General features: G+C 39.7%; 1 protein-coding gene across 10 annotated transcripts in view; it reads right to left on the bottom strand.

The window, feature by feature from the left end:
- Positions 1 to 14,345, bottom strand: part of Tcf20 (transcription factor 20) — a 179,685-nt gene that overhangs the window by 60,054 nt on the left and 105,286 nt on the right. The window contains exon 1 of one of the 10 annotated variants that reach the window (XM_031350647.1): positions 11,921 to 11,939. The exons of the other annotated variants lie outside the window; for them this stretch is intronic. The gene's annotated coding sequence lies outside the window, so the exon portion shown is untranslated. Of the gene's footprint in view, positions 1 to 11,920; positions 11,940 to 14,345 lie in introns of those variants that run through there. 10 annotated transcript variants of the gene reach the window in all.

Genomic DNA, 14,345 nt, shown 5'->3' on the forward strand with positions numbered 1-14,345 from the left:
CTCTCTCTCTCTCCTCTCTCTCTCTGTGTGTGTGTGTGTGTGTGTGTGTGTGTTTAAATTCTTCAACATAATTTTGAATTAAGAGTCAAAAGACTAATTCCAAACAGAAGTGGGCAAAAGCTATATGAGGAAAAATACAAACTTTTTTGAAAAGTTCTCAAAAGTTTAAAACAAACAGTATATAGACTAAATGGTCCAGTTTCAGAGGTCAAGACTCGTAACAGATTAGTAACTGTATTAATTTCACTTTGAAATAATCCCAAACACATGGAAAAGTTCTAAGTGCTTACACACCTTTTGACAAGATTGCCCAATTCAGTATGGTGCCTCATTTGTTAAGTTTTCTATACGTACCCAAAACCATCAGTTCCTAATCACTGTGAGAAATACTAACACACAAACAGCACTCACTCTTCTGCACAACCAAGCCTCCACATTAGGATGCCAACACTAATACCAACACAACACTAATACTGCACTAACACATTAATACTGCACTACCAGTTCGGCCCACAGGCCTTCTATCTCAGTTATAAGAATGGCCACAACATTTCCCCCTCTTTGTGGTCCAACATTTCATCCAGGTGCCATGTCTTTGCTAATGTCTATTGATCTGCAGTAGCACCTCATTGTTTTACTGACTCTTATATCCCTGGTAAGTTCTTTCATTTCATGGGGTCACCCCTCAGCCTAAGATTGGTCTGCATTTCCTAATGGCCAGACTGATAGCAACACACAACATACCATAAGCAGAACCAACAGCAACCCATCCCCCTACACTTATGATATCAACCATGTCAGTCAATATCTAGCAGGTTCTTCTAAAGTCCTATCATGCTCCTCTTCAAAACAATTACTTTGCTGGAGCAATTGTAAGGTCTGTCAATACCTAGTTCTTTTAAGTATCAGCTAACAGTCAACATCCAAATGACCCCCATCTCTATGAAGCCTGCCAGTTGGTGATACTCTAGCCTTCATTCTGTCTACATTTATCAAACTGCAGAGCATTGCCTCTTCACCTATTTGACACTCAAAAGTTCCAGATTTGGCCAACTAGAAATCCAAATAGCTTTAGTGTCAGCCTGACATTTTCTGGTCTTTAGAACAACTCGCCCATTTCCTGGCAAAAGACACTTCAAACTCATCTGGTATTTTCCCAGCTCCAACTCCTAGAAGTACCCAATTTCCCAAAGACAATTCCTCTTGAAGGAAGATGATTCAGCAACAAAGATTTAGGTACTGTACTTCTAAGATGTACAGATGTCTGCACTGCTAGCTAGAAAGGGCTGTGTATACATACTTACCATTCCTGTAACTATTTTTACAAAATGTAGTTACATATTTATTAAAAGAAATACTTATCAGTCCAATTCCAGCTCAACATTTCTCCTTTTCATCTTTCCATGTTTGATAAAGTAATTCCAAAATTCATCTTTTTTTTAAATTCTAAGCAATATGTAAAAATAGTTAAAACCATAAAAAGGTAGGAAACACATACCCTAACCATACATTAAAACTTTCAAGTGTAATTAAAGGGTAGATAATAGCATGCCACGTTTGGGTAATTTAAAAAAAAAAAAAAAAAAAAAACTGTTGGGCGGGCAAGATGGCTCAGCAGGTAAGAGCACTGACTGCTCTTCTGAAGGTCCTGAGTTCAAATCCCAGCAATCACATGGTGGCTCACAACCACCCCTAATGAGATCTGATACTACTTCTGGAGTGTCTGAAGACAGCTACAGTGTGCTTACATATAATAGATAAATCTTTAAAAAAAAAAAACAAACAAAAAAACCTGTTAAACCTCACCTCACAATATTTATAAAAATAAACTGCAGGTAAATTTAAAAGCTAAACATCACCTTTTTAAAAATTAAAAGAAAATACGAAAACATTTAGTCTTTGGGATCAAACTGACATTCTGCTTTGGAGGTTTTTGTTCAGTTTGGCTTTTGAGAAAAGAAAAGGTCTTGCAAGGTAGCCCAAGCAGCCTCTGACTCAGAGCTTCCTGGCTCAAATTCCTGAGTATGATGGTTTGTATATGCTCAGCCCAGGGAGTGGCACTAGCACAAAGTGTGGCCCTATTGGAGTAGATGTGTCACTGTGAGTGTGGTCTTTAAGACTGGCCTGGAAGCCTGTATTCTACTAGCAGCTTTCAGATGAAGATGTAAAATTCTCAGCTCCTCCTGGATCATGCCAGCTTGGAGGCTGCCTTACTGATAATGGACTGAACCCCTGAAACTGTAAGCCAGCCCCAATTAAATGTTGTCCTCTATAAGACTTGACTTGGTCATGGTGTCTGTTCACAGCAGTAAAACCCTAAGACACTGAGTGTTGGTATTATGTGCATGTGCCACCAGGCACAGCCATTTTCAGGTTTCTATATGTCTTACTAAATAGATTCTAGATTTCTTGGGGGTTGGGGGTAGGATTGATTTTCTAAGGAACAGGCAAAGTACAAGGCAGGTAGTAACAGTTCTCTCTGCCAGAAAGACATCTGATGGAGATGGAGCCAAACAGTGTCAGAAGTAATGGTCATTTTATAGGGTGTGTGTGTGTGTGTGTGTGTGTGTGTGTGTGTCCCCTTAAGTGTGTAGATTTACTAATTAATAATGGGATCTTTCCACCACACTAGCTCTCCAGCCAGATATGAACAAGGATAAATAAATCTCAACGGCAATGCAAATTTAAAGGGGCTGGTATCTGGAAGGAGAGAAAGGTATTCAAGAGGCACCAAGTGTCTAACATCTGTTAAGTCTGTAAGTATGGTAACAATATCTACCTTTGAGGAAGAAAATATTATGAAAGACTTCTTTTTATTTGTGTATATTTGTATGGTATGGCATATTTGTTTAAAAACTGGTTCCCTACATAGTCAGTTTAAGAAAATGGTAGAATTTATATAATTTAAGACCTTTCAGCTTCTAACACCAAGAAAATTTCCATGTTCATCTTTCATAGTCTGCCTTTCATACTCAGGCTTCAGACCTGCAGGTCTTGCCCACGCTGCTCCCAAGGCTTAGTTATCAGTGCCTTTCCATTTTCACTGTCTGACTAACCAGAGTCTTCTGCTCAAACACTCTTCTCTTCTGAGAGCTGTCTTTCAGTAAGTTAATCACTCCTGTCAGCCATGCAGTTTCAGGCATTCACGGACTGAGAATCAGATAAATTCAGTTTGAACTCAGCTTTGTAGCTTACTGCTACTAAAGTCTTTTTTGTATTATGTACTTCTTTAAGTCTCAGTTTCTTCAAGCACGGGACAGAAATGTCCCCCTCTCTTTCTGACCCTGATAAAACAAATTCAGCACACTATTCTGTAAACCTCAATTGTGCAGCACATGGATGGAGAGCACTGCTGTTCTCATGAAGCTCCTAGCAGGGTCTCGGGCACCATGGGCCTACAGAATCGCATTCTGTCTGTTAACCAGCTTGCCAGGAAAACACACATGTGGCACTGTTTAACAAAGACTGATGAATGGTCTTGAGAAACTAAGGGCCCCAAACTGGAATCTATTAGAAGTCTCCCGGGAGTTTTGAACTAGATGGTGACATGTTCTGGTTTCAGTTTTCAAATGGCTTGACTGTTTCATGGAATACAAGTATAGGAGGAGGGGCAGAGCAGAAGCAGATTAGGTAGAGAAGAGGCCTGAGTAATCTGTGTATGGGATGCTGACTGCACAGATCAATGTGGTGTTGGTGGATGTGGTGATACAGGACACATTTAGAATTCAGAGCCAACAGAAATTGCTACTGTATCATAAATGAATGTGAGCGACACAAACAACACAGCAATATTAGCTGAATACCAGTGCTTTACATCCTTTAGAGATTAAAACTCAATCTGTACAATCCTACCAGCTTGGCAGTGGGCTTGCGTAGCAACACCTACAATGCGACCGCAAAAAACGGGCACCACTGTTGAAAGGGACAACACTGGAAGCACAATAGGAATCATGCTTTGCCTGGCACATCATCTCTGAGGTTCTTACTGGAATCCAAGTAGAGAGAGATGTCAGATAGATAGCATGAGTAGATCTCAGGTAGGAATGGGGCAGCAGCAAAAAGAATTCAAAGGAAAGAAGTAGACCACCTGAAGCAGGCTGTAAATTCACATCAGAGGGTCTTGAACTCAACTCTGAAAAAATGAAACAGTAAGATGGAAAGTAACAGAGTGGATAGCTCACTGTAAGATGAAATATACTGGACAGAAGAAATGGCTCAGTGGTTAAGAGCACCGTACTATTCTTACAGGACCCAAGTTTAAATTCCTAACACCCAAGCCAGGTTGCTCTCAACACCTGCAAGAGGATCTGACCTGTTTGTCTCCCAAAGCACCTGTAGACACATGGACACAAAAGTAGAATAAAAACAAAGCTTTAAGTGATTTGAAGGAGGAAATAGGGAGGAGGCTTTCATTGGGGAGGGAGAGGGAAGTCAATACACAAAGGAAAGGGGGGGAAGGAAGAGGGTAAAACACTAACAAACCCCTGAGAAAACATGCACAAGAAATTCCTTCTCAAATTGTTGGTCAGGAGAGTTCAAGAGACTCCCAAAACAATATAGCCTATTGTTATCTTTGGTAGCCCTCCCACAAGGTGGAAGTAATAAGATCTTATTGCTAACGGAACCATGCACTTCAGACAAAGGGCTCCTGAAGATCCGAATCTGACTAAAAATATTCTCCTGGAGACTTTTACAGTACAGGAAAGTGTTGTGTGCTTCTGTGGTGATATGAATGAAAATGGCCCCCACAAGCCCATAGGGAGTGTCGATATTAAGAGGTGTGGCCTTGTTGGAGGAAGCGTATCACTAGGGGTAGGCTTTGCACTTTCAAGTGCTCCCAATCCCTCTCCTCCTGCTGCCTGCTGATAGAGATGTAGAACTCTCAGCTACCTCTCCAGCACCATTTCTGCCTGCATGCCACCATGTTTCCCATGACAATAATGAACTAAACCTCTGAAACTGTAAGCCAGCCACAATTAAACGTTTTTCCTATTCAGAGTTGCCATGGCCATGGTGTCTCTTCACAGCAATAGAAACCCTAACTAAAACAGCTTCCAAGCAAGAAAAGCAACCAACAGCCCTCTCCGACTGCAACACCTATGAACCACACAATGACCAGCAGGACAAAATAACTTTAAGGATGAAATAGTGGCACATAGATTCTGCTGATAACCAACAGCTGTCTAATTTGAGTTAAGGCAGGAGAAAAGCCATGCCTGTTACTTGAAACCTAGCTAACTATATGAGATAAGTAAGGTCTTCAATTTGAGAGGAGAACCTAACTTCAAACACTTGACTAAACCAGCATAACTCCTAAACTGCATTCTAAATATATTTGTCCTTATACCCCTTATCAAAAGTAAAAGTAGCTCTCATTCTCATCAAAGAACCAACTCTGCAACAGTGAGACCATGACACAACAGAAAACCACAACTGATCAAAATGCCCAGAACAAGTATTCCTGGGGTGCCCAGCCACAGTGAATCCATTTACAATACAACTCCTGCACCTAAAGCTTAGGAAAGATCATGGAAGGGGGTGGGGGTGTGGAAGAACAGTAAAGTGCCAAAAGACCAGGACATTCTATGAGACTCGGTCTCAACATAAATGACATGGAAGCTTCCCAGTAACATCTCAACAGCATGGTCCCTAGCAATATCTGAAAAAGTATCCCACCAAAAGATGAAAACACGGAAAAGGAAAACCTCACAGGCCCTCACCTCAAGACAAAGAAGAACAAGCAACTAGGGAATGCTGGAAGGAGAAATAGTCTTTCCCAGGAATTAACCCCCTAATTGGTTATCCATTTCCAAGTAGTCAGCCCTGAAATAATAGCTAAAAAAAAAAAAAACCCACTAATTAGATTAAGCATGTTGTACGTAGTGTGTGTGTGTGTGTGTGTGTAAAACAAAGAAAAAGAGGCCAAGAATTCAAGTGGGAACAAGGCAGGTTACATAGGCAGGGAGGGTTGAAGAGAGGAAAGGGAAACAAGGAAATAATGTAATTATATTTTAAGTTTTAGAAAAAAATTTTAAGAAACAAAATAACAGTAAATAAAGATGAAGTATACAAACTAGTTTATATTCATAAACTTGTTTCATTTTCATGTATGTACTAACACCAGGCTGTCACTTAGTATGGTTATTTCTTAAAAAGAGGTTTGAAGTCACTGGCCTAAGAATTAAGCTTAAGATTCATCCTCAAATCCCTCCAGCACTCAAAGATTTAAGAGGATAAGAAGTCAAAAAGGAGGAGCTAGAGAGATGGCTCAGCGGATAAGAGCACTGAGTGCTCTTCCAAATGTCCGGAGTCAAATCCCAGCAACCACATGGTGACTCACAACCACTCCTGACACAGTAAGACTAGGACACTAGCAGTCAACACCAGAAAAACCTAACAATGCAAAGAGATGTACAATAGAGCTATATAACCCTGGCTGTCCTGGTACACACTATGTAGATCAATCAGACTGGCCTCAAACTCACAGAGATCCATCTACTTATGACTCACGTGCTGGCATTAAAAGCACATGTCACCTTGCCCTTCCCAAGGTTTTTTTTTTCCTTATAGTAAATATTTTTAAGTTTTTTAAGAGGGAGAAAGTGATGAAATTCTAAAGTTTTTGTTGTTGTTTTTAATTTAAACTGTGTGAGAGATGGTATAGCCATCTTTGAGAGTTTGGGGGTGGGATTGTTTTGTTTTGTTGTTTCAGACATGATCTCACACTGAAGCCCCAAATGCCTTCAAATGAATCATGGAAATCCTTCTACCTCAGCACACCTAAATGCCAAAAGTAAAGCCTAGTCTCACTTAATCTTGTGATATCATTAGCCACTCTACAGATGACATAACTGGAGTTAAATAATCTACACAATCTATACAGCTGGACAGTGAGAACAAGCCAGGGCTGATACTCCTAACTCTACTGAATTATTATCAGCTCTGCAGTCTCACTTTTGTTAAAAACTGGCACTATTAGAGTAATGACTTTGCTAACATACCATTTACCTCCAAAATCCCACGGAAAGCTCTGACATCAACACCTACCTAGGGCATAAGGCACACACAGCACTGTAAGAAGTTATTTCCCCATTAACTTCCCACAGTGTACAACTTTTGGTTCTCCCAAGACTAAGCACAGAGCATGGATTCAAATACTGGTAAGGTGGCAATACAATCCATCTTTCTTACACAAACAAGGCTCACATGTGAAGGCCAACATATTTAGAATGGGGATATAACTTAGCATGCACAAAACAAACAAACGAACAAATAAACAAACCAGTTTTACTTCAATCTGCAAGAGAAACTTACAGTTTAAAAAAGTTTCTATCCCTGCCTCCAATCTCTGCTTTGAATCTCTGAACTTTGAAAGTATTAGGAGAAGCAGGTTGGATTTTTTTTTAACCTTATCTACAAGGGGCTAAATGTAATAGGTCACCACTTGGTAGGTAAAAACTGCTTTACTTACTATTAAAATGTAAATAAAGCCAAACAAAAAAGGGTTTCTTAAAGCTTTTTTCCTTAAAAGGGCTTTTAAATTACTTTCCAGAGGCTGACCATTAAAAGCAAGCTTCTACATGTAGTTCAACAAAATATAAAAACATTAAGAGCTACTTTAAACTAGATATGGGGACACTCGATGTTTAGGATTCAAAAAGCTCTTATAATACTATACATCTGAATTTATGGTGAGTTAAACCCAAACACACTGTAAAAACAACAGTGCCTGCTGACAATTTCAGAAAAGATATGTAAGATAGGACAAACAGACTTTAATGTGTCTCTGGCCTTTCTGAACAAACCAATGAGAAAAAGTCAATCAAAGCATTCCAACTTGGATTTTATTGAAAGTACCAAAGCCATAGCTCAATCTGTCAAATGAAACAAAAGACAGAACCAAGTTCTCAGAGTCTGGTCCACTCCAGGTAAAAGCCAATGGACCTTTTCAGAGTTTACTCTCCATACAGCTGAGGATGGAGGCATGGGAGACCAATATGGATGATTAAGGCCTATGAAACAAAGATAGAAGCCAAGAAAAGTAGAGGTGAGTAGATGGTTGTAAAATTCCACTGTTGTCACAAAGCCACCACAACTCCAAAACAATATATTAGTTCTCAATCTTTCTGTTTTATTTTTTAAACTATGTGTCCTGGGTATGGGTGCACATACACATGTGTGTGACTTGCACGTGGAGGCCATACAACAACCTTGGATGTCATCCTCAGGAACATCTATGTCCTTTGAACTGGAGTGCACTAATTACTTTAGCAGCCAGGAAGCCCCTAAATCCTCCTGTCTCTATGTCCTCAGTGCTGGGGTTACAAACATGAGCCGCTTCACCATGAGTTCTGAATGTAAAACTATAGTTGGTGTGCTTGCAGTGCAAGTGCATTCCTGACTGAGGCACCCACCCTTAAGAGCTCCTATGAGTATCAGTAAACTAAAGGTATGTCTAAAACATTGGCGCGCGTGCTCTCTCTCTCTCTCTCTCTCCCTCTCTCTCTATATATATAGATAGATAGATAGATAGATAGGTAGATAGATAGATAGATAGATAGATAGATAGATAGATAGATAGATAGATAGATATAGATATATACACACACACATATGTATGTGTATATGTATCAGAAATATAAAACTTCAACTTCAAATTAAGGAGAAATTGTCTCTTTGCAATGTACAAGAAAGGCACCAACAACTGGCAAGTTGGAGGGTAAAGAGATGGTTAAGCAGCAAGGTGGTGGCGCATGCCTTTAGTCCCAGGATTCAGGAGGCAGAGACAGGTGGATCCCTGAGTTGGAGGCCAGCCAGGGCTGAACAAAGTAACCCTGTCTCAAAAAACGGGGTTGGGGGGTGGCGGGTGCAAGGCGGGGGATGGGTTAGGGGGCAAGAGACAGGAAAGGAGGAGAGAGGGACAGAGACAGAGACAAAGAGAGAAAGTGAGCTAAGCAATTAAGAGCTCATATAGCTCTTGCAGAAAGGACCAAGTTGGGTTCCCTGGGTGTATGTAGGGGAATGGATGACCTTACAATTGCCTATAACTTCAGCCCCAGGGGATATATCTCTAGTCTCTCACAGGCACTATACTCATATGCACATACAAAATTTAAAAGAAATCTTTTAAAAATTAACTGGCAGGTTAATTTAGAGTTAGAAGATCACCAAAAAAAGGTCTGCCATTAAGACTAAGACCTGAGATAAACCTGAGATTATTCCCCAAAAATCAACTCCCCAAGTTTTCTCTAACTGTCCTGCCACAGGCACACAAACACATTGCACATAGCAACAAATAATAATATAATTAAGAAAATAAAAAAGCAAATGAATGCAGCAGCATAAGATCTGCACAAACGCTGTGACTTCTAAACCCCATTTTAGATTCTCACATTACCAAGGGAAAAGGGCAGGAGGAATGTAAGCACAACAGACGAGAAATAAAGACAAACTCCTGACAACTGTTTTAGCTTTGTTTCTCCAGAGATCTGAGGAGCAGTGAACATAAAACCCAGGCATCCTCTCAACTGGTAACTCTCTGATATGATGCTGTCCTAAGGAGTCAAAGGGGTAGAAATTGGTGCTATTAGACATGACACACTAGTGTCTCTCCTGGGACAAGGAATGTTAGTACTACTCTTACTTGCAGTCAAAATAAAATGAAGAGGTCAAAAATTTTTAAAAAGTTTTTTTAAAGTCAATTATATTTTAAGCAAAATAAGCAAATATACTTTTCTTTTCAGCACAGTACAACTATGTCCCTATTAAGGTGTTTGGTACTGATTCTTCTGAAAAATACGTTTACGAAAGTACTATATTTAGAATCAGAAAACCTAAGTTTAAACACTTCCTAGTTTTTAATCTCTTGTAAAAACCTACCCATATGACTTTCCCCATTTGTAAAAACTGGACTACCTCACAGTAATGAACTACAATAATGTAAATTATCATTAGTGTCCCCACCTTCATCTGAAACCTCTCTGAGGTCAGCTTCTAAACCAATTTTTAAAAGGTAAGAGACAAGCAAGAAGAAAACAGCATATTAGCCACAAATCAAACAAAAGCCAACCTTAATAACACGTAGCAAGGCTACTCCCCGCAGCATTCATTTCCACATCACTGTCTAATGAGCAAAGGAAAACAGCTATCCTGGGCGCTAGAGTCTATTTATAAAAACATCCTCATCAGTCCTCCCTAATTCAGTCAAGAATGCAAAGGGCCATCTCATGCCACACTGTAGGGACCACAAGCCACGTGCCTAGTTGCTACTTGAGAGAGACAACCTCTCAAGTGCAAGAAATTCTCTTTCTTGCCTAATCACTGGCATAAAGCTAATAACACCTGAACCTCAAGTTATTCTAATATATGTCCAGAGAACAAAAAGCTAACTAGATGGTAAAATCACACAAGCCAAAGTTGAAAGTAAGAAACCAAAAAGCATATTTTATGAAAAATGAGAGGAAAGACTTGAGTGTGGTAAACTGTACTCCCAGAGCTTAGGAAGGTAAGGTAGAGCCCTGTGCTGCAAACTGAAGGTCAGGCTGGAGAACATAGCAGGGTGTGGAAACCCTATCTACAAAATCAAGCAGAGAGTAAAAAAAATTAACAAAGTAGTTCACAATTGTCCAAGTGTTGAAAGGAATAGCAAAAATTTACCCCACCGGGCAATCTGATTGGCTTATACTAGATGAGTCAGAACAAACAGCCTATCAAGTGTAACTCTTACTTCCATTTTTCTAGAAAAGAGAATAAACACAGAATAGTTAAGCCACTTGCTTAGAGGCACACTGAATAAATGAGAAATACAGCTTACAGGATCCTGTGTGGTAGCACATGCCTTTAATTCTAGCACTTGGGAAGCAGAGGCAGATGATCTCTGTGAGTGCAAGGCCAGCCTGGTCTACAGAATGTTCCAGGATGGCCAAGGCACAGAGAAACCTTGTCTCAAACAGAACAAATCAAAAATCAGGCACCTAATCCTGGAAAGATGGCTCATCAATTAAGAGCACTGGCTGCTCTTCCAGAGGACCTTGGGCCAATGGTCAGCATCCATATGCTAGCTCAGAATCATCAGTTCTAGAGGATCGAATGCCCTCTTCCGACTTCTATGGGTATTGTCCACATGTGGTGTCTAGACATACATGCAGACAAAACATTCATACATATAAAAACAAGTAAATCTTTAAAAAAATAAATAAACAAATCAGGCAAATAACCAATAACTGCCACTGTATAATTTACCCAACCAGCTCAGCTAGCCGTATTGATGAACATGCAAATTAGGATATAGTGTAGTATCTCTAACCTTATGGATACTTAATTTGAGGTTATTGTTACAGTAACTTGAGTTCATGAAAATAAGAACTCACTTTCTGCTTCTAATAATAAACTTTTTTGTGTGTGGAAGGACTAAGTAGATATAAATACATGGTTTTTGTTTTTTTAAATTCCAAAACACCAACAAAATAGTGATAATTTGCCCCGGAAAAAATGAAAATCCAAAGGTCTGGGGAGCATTTGTTGATCTGGCCAAGAGGTCCGGTTGCATTATCTGACCCTTCTGCAACCTTGCACCATGACAGGAAAGCTCCAAAAAACTGCTTCCTAGGAATAAGTTTAAAATCATCTAGTTTAAAACAGCGCAAAACCTCTAACCCGGATCCGAGTGATCCTGGTTTGCTGGTGCCCTCAGGCACTTGAAAAGACATCAAGATCCTCAGCCTCTAGTTACTTCTATAAATAATGCTCCAAATTACATCTCTAGCTCACAAACATGAACTGACAAAATACTTTAAGAAACATGAAGAACAAGGATCCAAAGGAAGTCCAGATACTAGAATTAGTAAACTATAACGTAACTACATTAACTATGTTTGTAAACAAGACCTCATTATGTAGCCCAAAGTGATCTCAAACTTACATCTTCCTGAAGTCTCTCTCATTCTCCTGTGTGTGGGAGGCAATAAGTGCATCTTCACCACCACACCTGACTCATATTCAATATGATCTTAGTAAAAAATGCCACACTGGAAAAACTGAGGAAACAAGAAATCCATTTAAAATAAATAAGTAAATAAAAACACACCAAACTGAAAAATACAAAAGCTACCAAATGTGTTCTTTATCTCATTAAAGAGCCAGGTGTACTGGCTCACACCTTTAGTCCCAATGCTCAGGAGGAAGAGGCAGACAGATCTCTGAGTTCAAGACCAGCTTGGTCTACAAAATGAGTTCCCAGATAGCCAGAACTACTAGGGAAAACAAAAAAACAGAGTAAAAAATTGGTTAATTGAAAGATTGGTCAAAATAAACTTCCAAAATTACAAACTAGAAAAAGTGACAGAAAGAATACAACAAAAAGTTCAAGATAGAGAATGCACCAAGGCAGTATGTAAAAAGAACAAATAAAAGATCCCAAGCCACAGATTCAAGATGGTGAATACATGGAGTAAACACATGTATGTAAGGGGATGAGCAGATGGAAAGCTTACATTAAAACATTTAAAGTCATGTTGAATTCTATCAATCCCACCACCTATCCATTAGCAAGCAAAATAACAGTAACAAAATGCTAGGGAGTCAATGTCTTAAATTTTATTATGTTTTATGTGTATGTTTGAACAGCATTCATGTCTTTGCACCACATGCACTCAGTGTCTTCAGATGAGGGCATGAGATCCCCTGGAACTTGAGTTGTAGTCTCTTGTAAGCTGCCAGGTGGGTGCTGGGAATTTGAACCCTAGCTCTCTGGGAGAGCAACCAGTGCTCTTAAGCTGCAGAGTGATCTCTCCAGAGAGGCAATTTTTAAGGGACTAAAGGTGAAAACTGAAAGGCACCAGCTGTAAGACCACTGACAGAAATCTACTACACCATTAACCAAAATTCACATCCCACAGACTTTGGGCATGAAAAACTCAAAGAACAACCTTTTTTTTTTTTTTGGAGACAGGGTTTCTCTGTGTAGTCCTGGCTGTCCTGGAACTCACTCTGTAGACCAGGCTGGCCTCGAACTCAGAAATCTACCTGTCTCTGCCTCCCAAGTGCTGGGATTAAGGGCATGTGCCACCACCGCCTGGCAAGAACAATCTTTTAATAAGGATTTTTTCTTAACAAGATAAATCTTTTTGTGGGAAGGGCTAATAAAGATATTTTACAATTCAGATTTAAGCATTACCATTAAGGGAAAAAGAGGCACTAAAAGAGAAAAGACACCTAAGAATATGGGTGCTAGCTTCTCTAAATGATGACCAAAAAAGAGAAATCTAAACAGATAATTCTTTTTTTTTTTTTTTTTAGGTTTTTTCGAGACAGGGTTTCTCTGTGTAGCCTTGGCTGTCCTGGAACTCATTCTGTACATCAGGCTGGCCTCGAACTCAGAAATTCGCCTGCCTCTGCCTCCCAAGTGCTGGGCCCGGCAATAATTCTTAATCAGCTTTATTCATGATGACATAAATAATTCTCAATACCTTTTCTTCTATTAATTGAGCAAGTCTGAAGAACCTGAGTCTTAGAAGATTCAAGAGGGAAGGTAAATTCTACCAGGAATTAGTGAGGAAAATGCTTACTAGGGATCGAAGACCTACTGGAAACATGGAATCCTCCAGCCACTTGGAAACTTGCCTTGTAAAATGGATTCTGTTGTTACCACACCCGACTACTTTGAAAATACCAGATATGCACTCAGGTGGGAGAAGAGCTGCTGAGGCATCAGTATAGCCATCCTTACAGAAGGGAGCAGGGGAAGCACACACATGACGACATGTTTAAGAAGCAAGAGTTTCTCTCTCATTCCAGGACAAGCTGTCTGCCATTTACAGCAACAATTCTCAATCCATGAGTCACAACCACTTCGGTAGTCGAACCCTTTCACAGGGTCCCACATATCAGATATCCTGCATATCAGATATTTACATTACGATTCATAACAATAGCAAGATTATAGTTATGAAGTAGCAACAAAATAATTTTATGGTTGGGGTCACCACAGCACGAGGAGCTGTATTAAAGGATTGCACATTAAGAAGGTTGAGAAGCACTAGCCTAGAGTGATGTGACAGAAATGGCAAGACCCTGCCTCAACTAAGTAAAACTACCAAAGTCCTCTGATCACCACATAGGCTCCTTCATATTTAAACTAAATTATCCAAAAGACATAAGCATTAAGAATACTAAATTCCTAGACAATGCAAATCATATAGTATCAGATATCTGATATAAAGAACTCTCACAACCCCACTACTGATTTTTAAAAATAACCTATGAAAAAGAAGCCAGGCCGGCCAGGCGGTGGTGGCACATGCCTTTAATCCCAGCACTTGGGAGGCAGAGGCAGGCGGATTTCTGAG

This window comes from Mastomys coucha, unplaced genomic scaffold (assembly GCF_008632895.1).
Source record: "Mastomys coucha isolate ucsf_1 unplaced genomic scaffold, UCSF_Mcou_1 pScaffold11, whole genome shotgun sequence".
Lineage (NCBI taxonomy): Eukaryota > Metazoa > Chordata > Mammalia > Rodentia > Muridae > Mastomys > Mastomys coucha.